Source organism: Oxyura jamaicensis, chromosome 3 (genome assembly GCF_011077185.1).
Source record: "Oxyura jamaicensis isolate SHBP4307 breed ruddy duck chromosome 3, BPBGC_Ojam_1.0, whole genome shotgun sequence".
Classification (NCBI taxonomy): Eukaryota; Metazoa; Chordata; class Aves; order Anseriformes; family Anatidae; genus Oxyura; species Oxyura jamaicensis.
Window position 1 is genome coordinate 4,727,834 of NC_048895.1, and position 17,797 is coordinate 4,745,630.

General features: G+C 45.0%; 1 long non-coding RNA gene across 3 annotated transcripts in view; it reads left to right on the forward strand.

Annotated features, from left to right (window-relative positions):
- Positions 1-17,248, forward strand: part of LOC118164097 — a 73,014-nt gene extending 55,766 nt beyond the window's left edge. The window contains exons 3-4 of one of the 3 annotated variants that reach the window (XR_004749335.1): positions 11,880-13,630; positions 15,756-17,248. This is a non-coding gene — a long non-coding RNA (uncharacterized LOC118164097). Of the gene's footprint in view, positions 1-11,879; positions 15,518-15,755 lie in introns of those variants that run through there. The other 2 variants (XR_004749336.1, XR_004749334.1) reach the window with 2 other exon arrangements.
- Positions 17,249-17,797: the final 549 nt, after the last annotated feature.

Below are 17,797 nucleotides of genomic sequence, written 5' to 3' on the forward strand. Positions count from 1 at the left end.
CTGAACAGCTGCACTGCGGTCAAGTCACTGCTCACAGCCTGTCGCTGCCTCTCTGCTGGAGCTTCCGATGCAACAACAGAGGAAAAGACAGCTCCTTGTGAGTGCAATACCTAAGCTGTTTCAACCCATGTGAGTCCATTTACTTCGTCTTTACTAACACGGTTCATCTTGAATGTAGTAGCTTAAGAAGTGTTCATGTGAGCAACACCACCGCGGAAGCTGCAGCCTTTAGGAGTAGTGGTGGTGGACACTGAAGAGGAAGACACAATCCCCATTTTCTGCTGTTTGCCAAACCCACGTCCCTTTTCACTCTAAAGGGCTGCCAAGTGCTCCTTCCTACCGCTTAGGGCTACGAGCTGCTCAAAGTCAAGTGTTTCTGTAGTCAGTGGAGCAGAAGAGAGCTTGAAGGGAGGGATTTGAAAGCTGATAGTAGAATGGATTTGTCTTGTTTACAATGAGTCCCTTGCATGCTTGAGAAACACTGTGCAAGGAAGCATGAAGATACTCCTGCAGAGCAGCAATAAATAGGCATGAAGGCTGCTGGGAGTTGGAAGCTGGCTCTAAGGCCGTGATATATGATAATGCAGGTAAGAGTAGGTGGATAAAATCCTAAAAATGAAGATAAATAGTCTGCCTGATGTAGTGTATGAGGAGGAACCAAGAGCTTGTCCGCAATGACCATTTTCATATTACTTTCTTTTCTTAGTTGGACTGCCTGGGATTTCAGGTGCTCGTGTGCTACTTGTTGGTCAATGCAGGCTTTTTAATGGCCATCTCTTTTTTTGAACTCTACTTTTTTTCTTATTGTTCTAAAGCTCATTGTTAAAAAAACTTAGCAACTACATGGGCAGGAAAAAAAAAAAAACACACAAAAAAACACAAACAAACCTTCCTTTGACAAATTGGAAATCCCCAAAGACTTGTAAGCCAGCATGAAAGATTGACTTAATGGAGCAGTATATTTCTGATACAGCAAGGAGCCCCCCGATCCTCTGATTAGGCTGATATATAGATTTTGTAGAGATTAGCAAAATCTGAAATGCATTAAAAAAAATCCAGTGTGACAAAACAGTTTTGACAGCATAAATGAAACCTAAAGCAATGTAAAATGTAATTACTGCAGCTATCCCTGTGACCCATCAGTATTTGCTGCCTTGCTCTGGCCTCAGGAGAGCTGGGCTTATTTTCCACCTATTTATTTTTCTGCATGTTTGGCAAGGGTATCTTTAGTTTATTCATTTGCTCTGCTTAAGTGCCCCTTCGTGGTTCCTCTGTATTCCAGCGTGGGTTTTGGTGGAAAGATTAAAAAATAAAGACGAGATTGGGTAGTTAGGGGAGGGTAGAGGAAGTTCAAAGACACACCAGAATCAGTCACTTGCTGCCGTTCCGTGTGCTTTGGTGGTAGGGCTCTGTGATTAATTTGTGTAGCTTACAGAGGTCCAGAAGAAGTGCTGGGTTTTATTTCCATTAGTGGGGAGTAGAGAGGCAGTCACTGGTACTAGGAATTTGTTGTGCAGGGCTCTGCACGTGTAAGTAGTAACAGATGAGTTCTGCTTGGATGGTTTGAAGTGACCAAAGGCCAGGGGAGAACAAAAAGACTCGCAAGTCCCAGGGTCAGGCAGAAGGTGCAGGAGGGTCGGGCCGGTGCTTTGCCCTCTTAACAGCTCTGCCTTCAGGCAGGAGGTGCCCTTCCCTTCGGCCACACAGGCCCTGGGAGCACACCCGACCTGCCAACCCTTCCTCCTGCCCCACCACCCGGCAAGTTCAGCCTTACGTTTGCCCGAGGACCTGCGCCAGCTGGGGTAGGGTGCGACAGCCCGCTGCTCAAACCAGGCCTGCCGTGGGGCCTGGGGCAGGGCTCGCACCTGGTGCGTTCTAGCTCAGGGATGACACGGAGATAGCAAAGGAGTTACGAGAAAACTGCTTTATATCAGATAGCGACCAGGTTGTGAGCTGGCAACCTTTGGGGATGAGTTTTTGATCCTCATGTCACCTCGTCATCCTAGCCGTTGTCGCAGCAGAGAATGCTATCTCAGTCAGTCAGCAGATAGCTCCAGATGGGAAAACCTATCTTTTAGAAATGACCCCGGGGTCAGTTATTTGGTGTTTTGGGGAGTGATCGTAGATGTAAACGTTATCAGGCTCTTGGACGGCATCTATCTTAGGTATTTGTATGGCTTCCATTACCACAGGATCCAAGCAGCCTTGTAATCGGCAGTGTGCTTATCCTCACGGCATTCCCGCGCGGAGGCGAAGGGCTGCAACTCGTGTCAGCCGGAGCAGCCGCCTCGTCCTGTGCCCAGAAGTGTGCGGGAGCGAGAACCTGGCAGGCAGATGCTGGCTTGTGTGCAAGCACATGGAAGCATCCTCCGGCAACACAGCCTGGGGCTGTTCATGGGGTCTGCTGGTCCTCTTCTATTTGATGGCAAGCCTTAAGAAAACCTCGAACTGCTTCCATCCCCTTGTCGTTACAACCTCTAATTAAAACTGCTGTTCTGCATGGCTGGGTAGCAGCAGATCACACACTCGGGTCTTGAGGACCACAGCCTGGCCCAGGGGCCTCTCTTTGAGGCTGTATGAAAGGGTTTCCTACCCATGACCCTGAGCAGCCTGATCTGACTTTGGTTTGGCTCTACTTTGGGCGGCGGGCTGGAGGAGAGCAGCTGGAGCAGATGCTTCTATCTGCCCTAAATTATTGTACGTGTCTGTCTAATGAAAAAACAGATAATCAGGCACAGAGGGTGAGATGCAGAGTTCTGATGAAGCTGCTAAGTAGGGCTCTCAAGTCCAAGGGCTATTCCTCAGCTTGTTGTGATTGTTCCAGCGCAGGTGGCAGCATTGCATAGGGCAGCGTTGCTGGTAAATGCACAGCACAACAGGTTTCTGGTACTGACATCAACAGGGTAATGATCATTTCTGGGAGTGCTTGTACTGTAACATGATTATAACATCTACTGGAAAATAGATGCAGCACCATGAATTTATGGTGACCCCCAAAAGTAACCAGGGCTCCCAATAATTGTCAACACGAGCTGCATTTTGTGTAGTTCTCATTGGTGTTGTCAGTACGGCCAGAATGGTTTTATAACCCTGGAATTTAATGCATTTCAGATTTGCTAATCTCTCTAAAAGCTGTACATCAGTTTAATCAAAGGATTAAGGCTTCTTTGGTAAATCAAAAATATACTGCTCAATTAAGTCAATCTTTCACAAGAGCTTATAAGTCTTTGGAGACTTTTAACTTGTGAAAGGGGATTTTTCAAGTAGGATTTACACTCTTACAACACTGCAGGAAAACAGACAGCCACACAAAGTAAATAGACTTTACAATTAAGTAATGTCCGTGGAGAGAAGCATACATTTTTTGGCCAAAGTGTGTAACTTCGGTAATGCCGATGCTATAGGTGAGGTGCTCTGAATTCACAGCAGCTCAGGAACCTTTCCTTTCATTTTCTACAGCTTAGGTTCAGCCCAGTGAGGTTTGAGATGAAATTAGCCCCAAACCTGATATAATCCTGAGGAAAATTTCATTATTTCTAATAGGTTGTTATATCTGATCCTTTCTGAATCACTGGTAACAGTGTTAAGAGGAGAAGCCCCATCCCATAACAGCCAAACTTTTGCACCTCCCTCTGAAGCAGCGGTTACAGACTGCTCCTTGAGACTGGCCAAAGCCTGAAGTTCTTGCCCAAAATGATCAAAATCGGGGACGTCCGTGGTCTATGTGCCAGTGGCTGCTGTTTTGCTCCCGAATCGAGGTCTTCTTCCAAGCAGCGCTGCCACCATTCACCACGTCATTGGTATCCATCAGCATTGTTTTGTTGTGGTTGTGCTGCGAAACAGATAATGCCTTTTAGAAACAGAAAAGCTTCTATTAACTGCCTCCGAGCTGTTATTTATTTCACACATGCCTGGGAAGGAGAACAAAGAGCTAAGTCCACTGCAGAGCGGCCCACATAAGAGTCATTTATTCATGTTTTGTGCCAAAGTAGCGCTGTGTTAGGTGGGATGAGGTGGCAATATGCAAGTCAGCGCACACAAACATAGTGTTGCTAAGTTTGACCGTAATGCCTTAGGAAAATTAATTTGCTGTACAGCCCCTGTGTAAAAATTATTATAGTTGTTGCAATAGCAAACGCAGTTGTTAAGGCAGAGGTCTAATCCCCACTCTAATAACTTTTGCTAATAACTTTCTCAAACTTTTTGCTCTGAAATTTTCCATGCTTCTTGTTAGCCCTAAGGTGAATTTTTTGGAAAGTCTGAGAGGATTTTGAATTATGAGAGCATGAATAAAGTACATTTTCCTCCTTGTGTTTTAATGAAACTTTTGCATTCTGAAAGGTCTCTGAAGAGAAACTTCAAATTTGTTTTGTAGCCCTGAGTAAGGAAAGGAAGGAGTGTAATTTATGCTTGCAGAATGTCCTGGTTCATAGAACCAGCACGTTGTGGTGACTGTGTGTGGTCGCAGAAACTTCAACATTGACCTTCTTAGAAGTGTCTAACAATTGAGACCCATCTCAAAAGCAACTTTGACGTTTAGGAGATTAAATCTCACAGAACCTTGTAGGGTTGAGGCACCTGTGTGCCTGCCACTCTTGAGAGTGAAAGGCTGTTTTAGTAGAGCTAAGCAAAGAGCATTTCATTTTTTCCTGAAGCATGGGCTCATTTTGACCTTTATGCTTTGCCCCAGGTTGGATCAGGAGCCCAGTAGCTTGCTGCAGCTAAGCACCAACAAGACTAAGCCCTACAGAAGAGCGCGCTGTACTGCTGGGGATGTGTGGTGAGGCATCCTCCCCCAGCAAGGCTGGGAGGCCTCCGCAGAAATTTCTGTGAGGCTCTGTGCACTTCAGGTGCTGTAGGCTTGGTGTGAAGTCTTCTCTCGTCCTGATAGAAAACTGAGCAATGCTGATCAAATGTATACCTCCAAGTCACAGTTTTGAAGCATTAACCTTAAATGTGATGCGTAAGTAACACAGACAAACAACCTCTTAGAAGCAAACCTCTGTACGGGAAAGTGCTGTGATCTACATTGTCCTTTAGTCTTTATGTGCACCATTAAACACCGTTTGTTTTAAATTTCAATGATACCTTCAGCTGAGCTGCACTTGAGTTTGTCTGTGAAAGCCCTTAGATGCCAGCAGCACCAGAAATGCAGCGAGTGCTGCTGTGGTGGCTGGCGGTCAGGCTGAAAAGTCTTGTCTGTGCTGCAGAAACAAACCTGCGGCTAAGTGGATCTACCGCCTGCGCCTTCTCCTACCTTTCACTGTCCTGTTCTAGGTTTGTCAAAGTGCTCTTCCACTAGAGGTCTGTTGGTGAACAGTCTTCGAGGGGCTGAATTTCCACTGGTGTCCAGAGGAGCTTGGTGACCAAATGCAAGAAGCCCTGGTCTGTTAATGATGCCCAGGTGAAGGCTGCTAGAATTAAAGAAGCTGCACTTACTGGCACCTTTGTCGAAGCTTCTTTAGGGGTTTATTCCTAAAGCAGTGAACTTTTACAATGAACGAAAGAAGTCATTGAGATTCCACACTTCTTAAAAGTTGTCCAGTGCTTTAAATAAGTGCTAGAACAATATGAAAGCTAAGGAATACGAAGTTCAGAGGAAGGAGAGCCCAAAAATATGCGTTTTATATCACCAACCCAACCACATACACAGAGTGAGACTAGAAGGCTTTTTCCAGTTCAGTTTTTCTTGTTAAATGTAATGTGTTACTGTCTGTTATTTAATCTACATGTTACAATACACAGGATGTATAATGTGGCTGAGTTAATATTGTGGCTGGAAAGTTGATTTTTGGAAGTTTTTGCACTTCTAGCCTTTTTTTTTCAGCTGGATTCAATGTCAATTTTTGTATTTTCATCTATACCATGCAGAAGCACTACAACTGAGTGATTTGAATGCATGCTGGTGTGCCCACCCTGGGATGAGCAGGAAATAATTCTCTTCTTGAGCCCCCCCAGAGCTGCTGCTCCTGGCAGAATTGGCTGAATGAGCCTTTGGCTGTATTCACTTCTTTTGTTTTCTCCCTTATTTGCAGGGTGGCAAGGGTCAGCTTCATTGCACTCCCTAGAAGCAGGTTAAACGTGATGGCTTTGCTGATGCTGCTTACCCTGGTTCAGAGTTAACGTTAATTTGCATCTCTCTGAAATTGGTCCGGTGACATCTGGATGAGGGAAAATTTCCTGTCACTTTTGGTGGGTTTCGGCCAAGCCCTTCTTTTGATTCAGCTTGGGGCGAGCTGAAAAAATGATCAGAAAGATCATTTTTGGGAAGGGACTTGTGCATTAATTGACTAACTCCTTGTGTATGGTACGAGGAAAAATTCTTGTCTGAAATGCTGTGACAATAAAAATGATTTTAAAAGAGCTCATAAAGAATGTATAAATGTCGGCCACTGGGAGAGACGCAACCCACAGTCAACACTTGGACCTGTTTTTAAACCATTGGCTATATGGCTTCCATCTCAGCAGATCGGTTCCTTTGACATTTTAGTACATTACACCTTCCTTTCCTTGCATTTTGAGAACTCTGTATGTCATGCATGTTTTGGCTTTGAAATCCTTTTTTTTTTTTTAATTTATTATTATTATTTATTTCTCTTAAGACAGTTTCCTCCGAGACCTCTGAATCTGGTATGCTTCATAGCTGCCATGTGCTAAGCAGCTAAATTGCATTACCAACGGGGGGGATAATTATCAGCCTCAGATTATGGCATTATTAACGCCTTAAGACTGATAACTCTTAGCAGTTCACAAGACCATCAAATGTTTTCTTTTTAATATGGCCACGTATTTTTCAGCGAGCACTGGAGATAACATGACAGCCCAATAGAGCTTGATGTATGTGTCTGGAGAGGGGGGAAAGGGAAAAAAAAAAAGCTGAGATCCTCCAGTCAAACCAATGTCTTTAATGGCTTCCCTAGATTAAAATAATCCCTATGGGAAATCCACTATGACAACAGTTCTTACACAGATTTTCCAGTCACTGCTTCTGTGCCACAACCATTCTTTGAAACTGTTTATGTTAGTGAAAGGCCACATTCTCAGACACTTTAAAAAAAAAAAAAAAAAAAGTGTTCTAACTCCATTAAGAATAGTTTGAAGTTCTCACTTTCTTCCTCGGGCATTAGTGTGCCTATTAGTTCTGTATCTTCTGAATGTTTGACAACGTGAAGAAATGTAGAGGTCAGCTCTAAGGCTCGTACCGAAGGTCGTCTTAGTGCTTGCACTTAAGTACAGTATTTATAACGAGGGTGATTGCGTGCATCGGCCCTTCAGGGTACTGAGGAATTAGACTGCATGACAGAAGGTGAGGCAGCAACAATGCTGAGACTAGTGCTGATTTAAAATCAAAATGAGATAAAAGATTTGCAGTCTGGAAACCAGACACTGTCTAGTCCTGTTTAGATGCAACTGCAATTGGAATTAGCACTGAGCAGGCTCTGTTCAAGCACAGGACCGAAGGCCAGACTGTTAAACAAGAGAAACTTCTTAAAGAGCCTAAATTAATCCAGCAGTTTTATTGAAAGAAAAAAAAAAGTTGTTGTTTTGGACAGTGACAAGAATTTAATGGGGAAGCTCAAGACTGCTGGGGAAATGAGAGAGACAGAGCAAATGGCTGGGGTAGTTTGGTGGGTGTCCGGCGGGACCCAAGATCATGCATTTGTAGCATCATTGCTCTTACCCGCCCCCTGCACCTTTCCTTCAGGTTGTGTGATCAGGTAAAACAGCTGAGAATGGGAAGAACACCACAGTATTATTTGCCTCCCTGCCACTAAAATACGACTGGAGCACACTGCCACGGCCACAGTGACTGCCAAACCAAACGGTGTGGGTAGATTTGTCCTGCTCCCTCCTAGCCACGGGGGACTTGCAGCTGTTCACCATTTAACTGCTGTTTGTCTCATCCCAATTTACTGGGTTGTTGCAGCAATCAGGCTCAACCATTTGTGTTCAGGGCCTATGTTTCTGTACAGTAAATGGCTCTGAAGGGCTCTGCAGCGTTTCCGTAGCGTGCGTTGTTGCTGCAGCACCCTTCTCTGGCTCTTTTACCTACTTTGCCTCTCAGAAAGATTAAACGTTAGGTATGTTATGTGAAAAGCACCGATTTATTCCCACTTAGAGTGAAGGGAAAACTGGCATCTCAGGCCTGGTGCAAAGGTTGGCTTTGTATTGAAGTTCAGCAAGCTGTAATTGAACAGCTCATTAGCAATACTAATGATGCATGGGGAGTCATTCGTGACTTCTGATCAGTCTGTCAAATTCATCAGCAAGGACAATAAAAAGGATGGCACTGCAGCTGGAGGTTGGGAAATTGGACTCATCACCTTACAATAACTCTGTGTTCAGTGCTGCTCTTGCATCTTGATGCTGCTGTAGGGCGCGGTGCCACCCTGGCTGAAGAGCAGCCTATTTTCAGGCCTTTGCAGACAGCTTTGCAGGGAGAGCAGGGTGACATTCCCTAAAAGTCGCCTGCTTTGGCTCAACACTTCTGCCAGTCCAGAGCGAGGTGGGCACCTGCAGTCCATGCGTGGTCATCACCCTCTCCTGTCACGCCAACCCGAATTACCTGTCCCTACAAAATCTGTCTCAAGTGGAGCTGCCGAGGAAGATCGAGCTCGCTTGCTAGGCACGGGTCTCCACTCCTCCTGGGGAGCTTGACATGGCAGCGTGAGGCTTGCTTTGGGAAGACAAGGTCAAAGTTAGCGAAAGAGCGGCCAGTTGGCGTGCCCATCGGGGTGGGCGCTGGGTGTGGTGACCTCTCCGGTCTGACCGCAGCCCGGGCTGAAGGTCAGCTCTGCTGATACCATCTCGGGCGTGTTTACGTGGTTGGCTATAAAAACAGTGTTGCTCCAGCAAATTTTCACAGTTCCATTTGTTTTAAGAGCAGAAGGAAAAAAAAATCAACATTTCAGGAATTCTTTTCCTCACCGACAGATCAGCTGGAATGAAGCGAGTGGTCCCACAGCCTCATTTCAAGCTTTTCAGCTGCCTTTCCTGTTTCCCACACACTGCAGGCAGCAACCTTTGCCCAGGGCAAGGTGACCGTTGATTAACGGGGAAGACCTGAGTCCTGCCTGGAGAGGGAAGGATGCTGCAGCAAATGGGATGTTTGTTCCACTTGCAACCCAAGGAAAAGGAATTTCTGGAATGATCTGGGTAAAAAAAAAAGTAATGTTTCTTTTGGCAGTCTCGCGTGGATAGTCCTTGAGCTGTTGTTTGGTGGTTTTATTTACACCAAGGAAATTCAAGCAAATAAGGCTGCCCTGGGCTATCAGGATGGCTTAAGTTTCTGACATTTTTCCTGCAAAGCAAAAGTTTGGATATTTGCCACTCGGTCATTTCATAGCACCGTGAGTGGAAAGCGTTTAGTTTTGCTCTCCAGTTGTGGTCGGTTTGTTTCCTCAGGTCTCCAGTTACCGCTTTTCCAGGAAGGGTCAGTGCAGTCCCCGGTCGGAGCGAAGCAGGTCCTGGGCTAGCAGGGAGAGGCCAGCAGGGAGGGGGACGAAAAGGCAGGAGCTGGCTCAGCATCACCTCCTGGCTGTCGTCAGCACGCTGGGACCTTCCTGCCCCGATGCCAGTCCAGTGAGATGAAACTGCTGCGATGGTTTGGCACTTCTCACTCCGGTGGATTCCACTGATTTTGTGAGCATCGTTTTTAGAGCAGTAGCCCGTTTCTAAAGCAGTAACCCTTTGGTTGGAATGGGGTAGATAATACATTTTTGCACCTTATCTGTGTCTCAGTACATGAGACTGCTGGACATTTTTGGTCTGTGCCAGCCAGCACTCTTGAATGGTTCCTGGGCATGGCTTGGGAATTAAAAGCCTCGTGTCACTGCTGGCAGGGACGTGCTGCTTGGCCTCGATGCCCTGCAGTGCTTCTGGCCTTGCCGTATCTGCTAATATAGCTGTAGCCTTTGAGAACTGCTGATGAAAAATGTTATACAATAGCAAAATATTTTGTTTCTTATTAGTTAGTATTTCATTGGCAATTGGTGCTTTTCTTTTTTTGAAATAGTTTTCTTGACCTCACAACAGGTTTGAGTTTCTCTAAATATGAAGGGGAATGGTGTGAAATGTCCAATAAATGTTGAACAAAGGGTAAAAAGTTAGAAGTAAGCCACAAATCCAAAATATAGTCCTGCCTGCAATTGGATTTCTTTATCTCATTTTTTCCCCAAGATTTTGTAAAGTTAACCAAGGTCACCTGCCAGGTGCTGGTAGATTTTAGCAGGCAGGCTGTTCAGCGTCATGGATCTTGTAGCAGCAGTGTTCTGCAAGATGCTGTTAGCAATTATCCCTGGTTCCATTCTAATTTATATATATGACCTGAAAAACACCCAGCTCTATTTCTGCTTGAAAAAAACCTCGCCCATTAAATGACATGCCTCTGTGTTTGCACTTTCTTGATCTAATTTTTACAAATAACTGACCCTTCCAAACTGCTTCTAGTGCTTACAGTGCCGTTGTATTCATTCGGTCCTTGCCACCTCTCATTTGTATGGCCATAGAGCAATGACAAGGGCACATGCAGCATGGTACTGGCAGTTGGGATCACCCTCTGCTGTTCAGCTGAGATGCACAAGCCCTGTCATGCCCTTCCTCCAGCATCTCGGAATCGTCATCCACCCATCCAGTTACTGCCTGGTGGTTTGCTGACTCGTTCCCAATTTATGGATCCTGGAGCACATTTCCTGAAGAATACACGAGGGTCGGGAATGGTCGTCGAGAATACTGCAGGGTGTTCTCTGTAAAACACATTGCATCCGGGAGCACGGCAGGGACTGAGGAAGAATTAGCTTTGGCTGACTCAGATGAAGCTGGAGTAAGTGTGGGAAGAGCAGAGCGCTTTGCAGAGATCTTCCATTGTAACCCAGAGGGTGGCAGCTGAAATCTGCAGCTTGTTTTCTCTCCTACCATTAGGCACAAAGACTGGTGAAAAGAAGATTTCTATCAATACTATAGGAGCATTTAGTAATTTATAGGCAAAATGTGTTCTCTGTCCGTATATCGTGCTCACCCTGTCCTCATTCCTGCCATCCTGCCATGACTTCAGTGCCAGTATCTGAAGGACATAACGGCAAAAAGTCTTTTGGTCGTCTTCACATTGTGCCTGGGCTTGGAGTATTTCCACAACATTTTTTTTCCCTGCTGTTTAAAAATTAAATATCTCAGCTTGTTTGGGGTATGGCAGGTTAAGCAGGTTGCCCCAAGCAAGTCCTCCCTGCCTGCCCTTCCCTGTCCAGCCCTGTGCACTGTGCTCTTCTTTCCTGGCTCCTGGGGCAGCTCAAGGTTTTTGTTTTAATTTCTCAAGTGCAGCTGATCAAAATCGCTGTCCATAACCTTTGCGTGTTGAAGATAGGATGTTACCACGGGCTGACGAGGGGAAGAGCAATCGGAAAAGAAAACAACCTAGTAGCTAACTTCCATGGAAGGAGAACATGTAACTTTTATCTTGTTTTATTTTGCAGTCTGTTGACATTCATTGGTAGTATATATGGAGAGATTGTAGTTCCAGGAATGGTCTCCCAGCTTTATTTATAAGGGAAATAGCAGCAGAGTTGCTCATATTGCCCATAAACAGGCTCCCAGAGCTTCAGACTGATATCTGCTTGTTCCGTGGACACCACAGCTAAAACAAAAATGAAAGTCTCAGGTGTCAGCCAGCTGATGACTTGGTCTCACTGACTGTGTTGGGACCTGGACAGCAAGAGAAGGCACAGAGCAGTGCTTTGGGCCTGTGCCTGCTAATTATTCCCTGTGTGATCATCCCAAAGCAATGACCCTACCCAAGCCGTGCTTCTCTGTGCCTCCATTTCGTGGTGTGTAAAAAGTTAGCCATGATCCTGACTTTTTTTTTTTTTTTTTTTTTTTTCTTAAAGCATTTTGACCCCTGCTGCTGAAAAGAGCCAGACACTTCTTCATGATTGACCCAAGTGCATGGGATGAAAGCAGGCTGCCTCCGAGGACCAGGCTGCCTTCTTTGGGGCGCGGAAAGCTGGTGTTGCTGGAGGTGCGTGACTGTCTGACGTGTTTACATCCTGGACTTCTGAAGTAATATCTGTAGGCCATCACTTTGGCTTGAAAATTGATTTTATTAGGTGAAAATGAACTGAAGAAATGAACTGCAAGCCACATTGCTGCGCTTACAAAGTGCGTTATCCAGCCTTATGTGCCCGGACGTAATGAATACACAGAGACCACCTACTTTGAACGCTCCTCTGATTTTTCCAGTTTCTTTAAAGTCTAATAATATTGGCAATGCAGGATGAAAGCAATTGTGAAAAGTGAAAAAGTCCTTGTTTGCCTATCCTGTCATCTGGGGTCTGTTTCACTGAAGCTGAAAAAGAAGGTAACTTGCCTTAATGCAGCGGGACAGCTTTTAGTCTAATTGAACCATGCATCGGCAAGAACCCAGTATTGAGCCTTCAGTCTCGGGTTAATCCCTTTTATTGGCTTGGGTGCAGGTTATCATCCCTTCTTATCAAACAAGGACCCCTTTCTTCTCGCTCAGGATCAGAACTAAAAGCCGGTTGAGAAAGAACTGACAAATTCAAAGCAGTAAGCCTCCCCCTGCTCCGAAACCACCCTGCGCACCCACGAGGCGCTCTGCGACACACACACACGCTTCAGCTGCAAGGCTCGGGCGTGTTTTTGTTGCTGGGAAGCTCCCTCCCTCTCTTCCTCCCCTTTCAGCTGTGATTTTTGTAGCAGCAGCTTCAAAGTGCATGGATTTGGTTCAATTGTTTTGCCCAGCATTTGCCGATCAGCATGTCAGATTAAATTTATGGGCAGTTGACCAGTGTTTAGTATTTGAACACCTGCTTCAACCTCCTCGTCTGGCACAGCTCTGTGAGCAGAGGTATGTTAAAGTCACCGATAGCGAGTGCGTGGTGCAAGTTGGGAATGTATTTTGAGGAAAATAAAGGTGGCTTTGGGGGAAAACCGATAACCAGTCTTGTGCGAGGCAGCTGGTCAAGCTCCAGGATTGCAATTGTCCTTTCTGACCTTAAACTCCAGAAATCTACTTAAATCACACTGGCCAAAAATCCCCTGTGTTCGTTAGGGAACAGTTTTACCATGATTATAGGTCACATCACAGAGAAGTAAATAAAAAGATATACTGTGTGTATTGAGAACGCAGGCAAAGATTTTTAAATGAATTAACATGAAATCTTCCACAAAGGCTATTCTATACATACCTCTAATTTATTCAGTGCTACGTTTAGAGAGTCACTTATTCCAATAGTGTATTCTTTAAATACAGTACAACTACCAAAAAATCCCACTTTTTCCTTCATACTCAGTGCCTGCCTTCACCTTTTGAAACAGCTTCTACGAGAGCAATATTTTAACAGGTTTTATGACAACGGACAGGAGGAGAAGAGGAGGAAAAAACAGCCTTATTAAAGGTCAGAGCAGCCTAATAGGAGATACAATAAACTAAGAGCTTTATGAAGGCCTGAGACCATCATGCTTCCGCAGTAGGGCTCCTCTCCCTTTCCTCTGGAACATCTGGTCTGTGACTCCCCGAAACGGGATACTGAGCGCGGTGAACCCGGGGTCTGATCCGGTTCGGTGCTTCAGTTCCCCCTTGCACACTCCAAGCTCCAGCAGTCAGCAGCAATTTGGGGTGTGTAAGAAGTGAGTGACCCAGCAAAATTATGATGCCTCTGAAAGAATCCGCTCCTTTGTCTGCGTCTGGGATGTTCGGCCAAATTCTTCCCCTCGTCGCTTGCATCGCCTTCACCACGCTTTCCCTGCAGGCGCTCTGAAAGAAAGGCTTGCAATATCTTTAAAAACTTCCTTTCCCTCCATATTGTTCTTTGGTAAAAGCACAGCGTAGCTGGGATTGTTTTATATTTTTTCTTTCTTCATACAAAACAGCACAATGCCTGCTGGCCTGGGTATCCGAAATATGGTTTTATTGTTGTGGAAAGGCCTTAATGAGGAAGAAAAAAACCCTATTTAATAAAGTGCATCAAGTGCCCTTGGGAAAAATTAGCACACAATGACTTCTTGTGCCGCCAATTGAAACAACAGATTGGTGTAGTGATAGGCTTTACAGGAAATATTAAAAAAGCACAGATGGCTCAAGTTTACATGTTTACAGTGGAGTTGGAACAGCAGCTAAAACCTTCCAGTGTAGTATAATTTACTAGAAGGTCATAGACCTAGTGGTTAAGAATGAACCTGAAGACTATTGTAAACACACTATTAGGGTTTGTAGAGGTCTAATCCCAGCATTTTTCATTCTTTTCTGCAATATTAGAAGCAACTGGCTGCAGCGTTAGTGAAAAGAGATACTTCAAGCATGGAAAAATGTGACATTCCACTGGCACTTGCGGGGCTGAGCTGTTGCAGGAGCTGGAAGAGGGTTATGCAATTGCTACTGTTACTATGTAATTAGAAGCTCCTTGGCACTAATCGGTGATTCAGCTCACAATGTGATTAAAAAAAAACATACTGAAAATGTAGCTAGAAACAAGCTGCTTCAGCAATTACGGGAGGGTCGGCTGTGCCCTTAGGAGCCGTGGTTCGCAGCTCTCGGGGACGGCTGGCCAGAGGAGGAGAGACCCCTGGGCTCCGGGAAAAGTCCTCCTCTGCCAGAGCTTCCTATAAGGCCCAGGTCAAGCCGGCTGGGATCTTCCCTTATTTAGGTGCCTAGATGAAATGCTAGAGGCGTTTATTTATTTTAAAGTTTGTTGCATCTGCAATGGGAGCTAGTAGAAATGTGGCCACAGCAGGTAGCAGGGCTCTCAGCAGGGATAGCTCGAGCTTCCCAGGCATATTTTTCATCATCTGTTGCCTCTTTTGCTCTTTCTCTTTGTTCAGACTGTCAGCAGTTCTGGACAGGGATCGTAACACCCACAGTCCAGACAGGAAATGGGTTTTAGGAAGGCCTGTTACAGGTTGCAGTGTAATAGGTAAAATCAATGGTAAAATAAACAGCCAAAAGGTAATAACATAGGGTCACCAGATGGATGGGGGAGCCCTTGTTAGAGGTGGACCAACTGCCTGTGTTGACAGGTGTCCTTCAAGCATTTCATTTACGTGGTTTGTTCCCTACAGAAATTAGCAACCCAGGTTAATCAAGCATCTGCTTACCACGATGACAGCTTAACGTGGAACCACTTTCTGCCTCCCCTGCTGTTTGAGCTATTTTGTTTACTTAAAACAATACCTAGCCTTTGGAAATAGGACAAGCAGCTAGTCTCGCCCGGACACCAAATATAAATCTGAATTGTAGAAAGCTCTAAACAAACAGACACCAAAATCTAGCTCATGTATTTTCCTTCTTGACCTGTTTTCAAAGCCCTATGCAAAGCAGTTCTGTATTGTTACTGCCTTCCCACAGATGGACAGACTGAGATACAAAGAGATGAAGTGATTTGCCAGAAGAGTGAGAAAGTTTGGACTCAAAAACAGGTTTCTTGATTTCCCAGTCAAATGTTCTGTCCTTTGGAGCACAACCACTGGGCTGCGATCAGTGAAGTGCTTATCTGGCATATTTAAATGTCACCGATTTGAAAAAAGACATGATTCCATTTGCTCTCAGCCCAGGAGCAGCTGTTTTTTTTTTTCCTTGCACATGTACATGCAAATTTGAACAGGGTTATTTTCATTTAACAAGCTCCTGTAATATCATTGCAATCACTTGATAGTTAAGTCATGTTAAATTAAAATTGGCTGCTGCTGCCGTGTCATCAAATCAACAATACAATAGGTACATTATTAACTGAATATTTACTTTGCAGGCAATTATCTTCCTCATCATAAAGTTGACTTCACCTGGGAATGTTAAAACAGATGAGTTGAAGCTGGAGTTCTCAGCTAATCTGGTGCTGATCTAGATGGCAATATCTCCATCTGAATTTTACCAAATGAAACCTGCATGACTCACTGTACAAAAATCCCAACCAATAACATGAGCTCATTAAACACAAATCAATCACCATAGCGACTGAAACCACAACATGTCAAGGAGTACTTCAAAACCCAGGAAATTTGGGTGAAAGTGCCCACCATGTGCAGCTTTTCAGGCAGAGCTCCTTGCTGGAGGTGGTAAGGGGCTAGAGCAGATAGGGCTGTTCCAGGACAGGTGAGTGTGGTGAGTCTCTGACAAACCAACATTTTATTTACTAGGCAATCTCTTCCCTCGCCTTGTAGCAGAAATCATTTCAGGAGCCAGAAGCCTGGTTGTGAGTCTTGCAATTGAACATCTGGTGGCAAGTCTCTCTCCTTCTCCACTGGAGATTGTGCATACCTGGAATATACCACATCCTGGTCTGAAAACACTGTATGCAAGAGAGAGAAGCGGAGTATAACATGTGGTTGCCCTTTCCTGGGTCAGAAGGAGAAAGGAGTCCAGCTGTCTCAAGCTAAGGTCAAAAACCAAGCACTGATTATTAGTTCTCTTCATTCAGCAAGGGCAGGAGCTCGTGCTGATGCTGAGCACAAAAGTGAGACCGTAGGGTCGAGCTCAGCGCTACTTTGGCCTCGTGCAGCCTTTCTGTGCCTGCTCTCAGCTTGTTCTGGGAATTCTGCCAACCAAAATTCCCCGCTCACTGTGTGAGTAGCTTTTTAAACATCTCAGCCTAATCTAGGGGTGTACTACGCCACCATTTCAATTAACAATATTCTATGAATCTGAAGTTCAGGAGACATTTCAAGTTGAGTATCTCGCAGTTGAACAGGTTTTCTCTGTGGTTGCTCATTGTCCCAGCTGTGAGAATTGCAGGGCGTGCACTGGAGAATGTCCCAAACTAGAGCTCTGAACATCTTCTGGGTCCTAGGGTCAGCATCGTCACCCTGACAAATTTGGTGACTTTGCACATCAGTTCAGTCCTACAGAGCATCAGGAGCTTCAGCTAATCTGCAGGGGATTTATTTGGTTTATACTTGTGGGTGTATGCGAGAGGAGAAACAGGCTGAAGATCTGCTGTGATCTTCTGCTCACTTCTGACCTGGGAAGAGAAAGGTTGAATACCAAATTCACCTTGTGGTGTCCCATGAGAGGCAGCCTGCATCACCAAGTTCTTGTTATGTCTCAGAGACCTGCTTTCCAAGTAGTTTGAATTCAGTTAACAACGATTAACGTTCACAACACGTTGGAGGGCTGAGAACTTCCCCACTGGTGAAAGCAATCTTAATGACCACGAGAGAAGGAATAGAGAGAGAAGATTTCTGTTCTCCGCTGCAGCGAATGACATTTTCTGCTAACTGCAGTGGGATCCAGACTGGCTCATGCTGTGGCCACTATTACAGTTATGAAATTCTGAATCAGTCTACTGCTTCATCCACTTAAGTTACATGTGCAGTGCACACAAGCATATATATTTATACACACACAGTTATGCAAGTTCATAACCCTCGTTTGCCAGTTAGCAGTAGCTTTGGTTTCTGGCAAGAAAAGTGCCGTATGGGACCCCAACAGTCTCTAGGTACGTATGCTTGTATGGGCTGGGCTTCCACGCGATGCGAATCAACGATCGCCGTTAGATTCAGCGATGAATGTTAGCTGAGGGGGGACTGTTGCTGTTTATAGCACGAGCCCTTCTGTGTTTTATGTTTTGATAAGAACCTAAAATAAATTACAGGGAAAAAAAAAAAAAAAAGTTAAAGCTGTTCAGCTTAGGGACTTCTTAGGCAGCAAATACTGGTTAAAAGTGCTTTAATTTCTGAGAAGAAAGTGTAACAGGAATCACTGATCTAGAACTGAGCTCGACAAATTCAAATGAGAAGTAGTGTGTTGTTACATTACAATGTTAGCTGGAGGCAGGTGTAGCAAACCACCAAA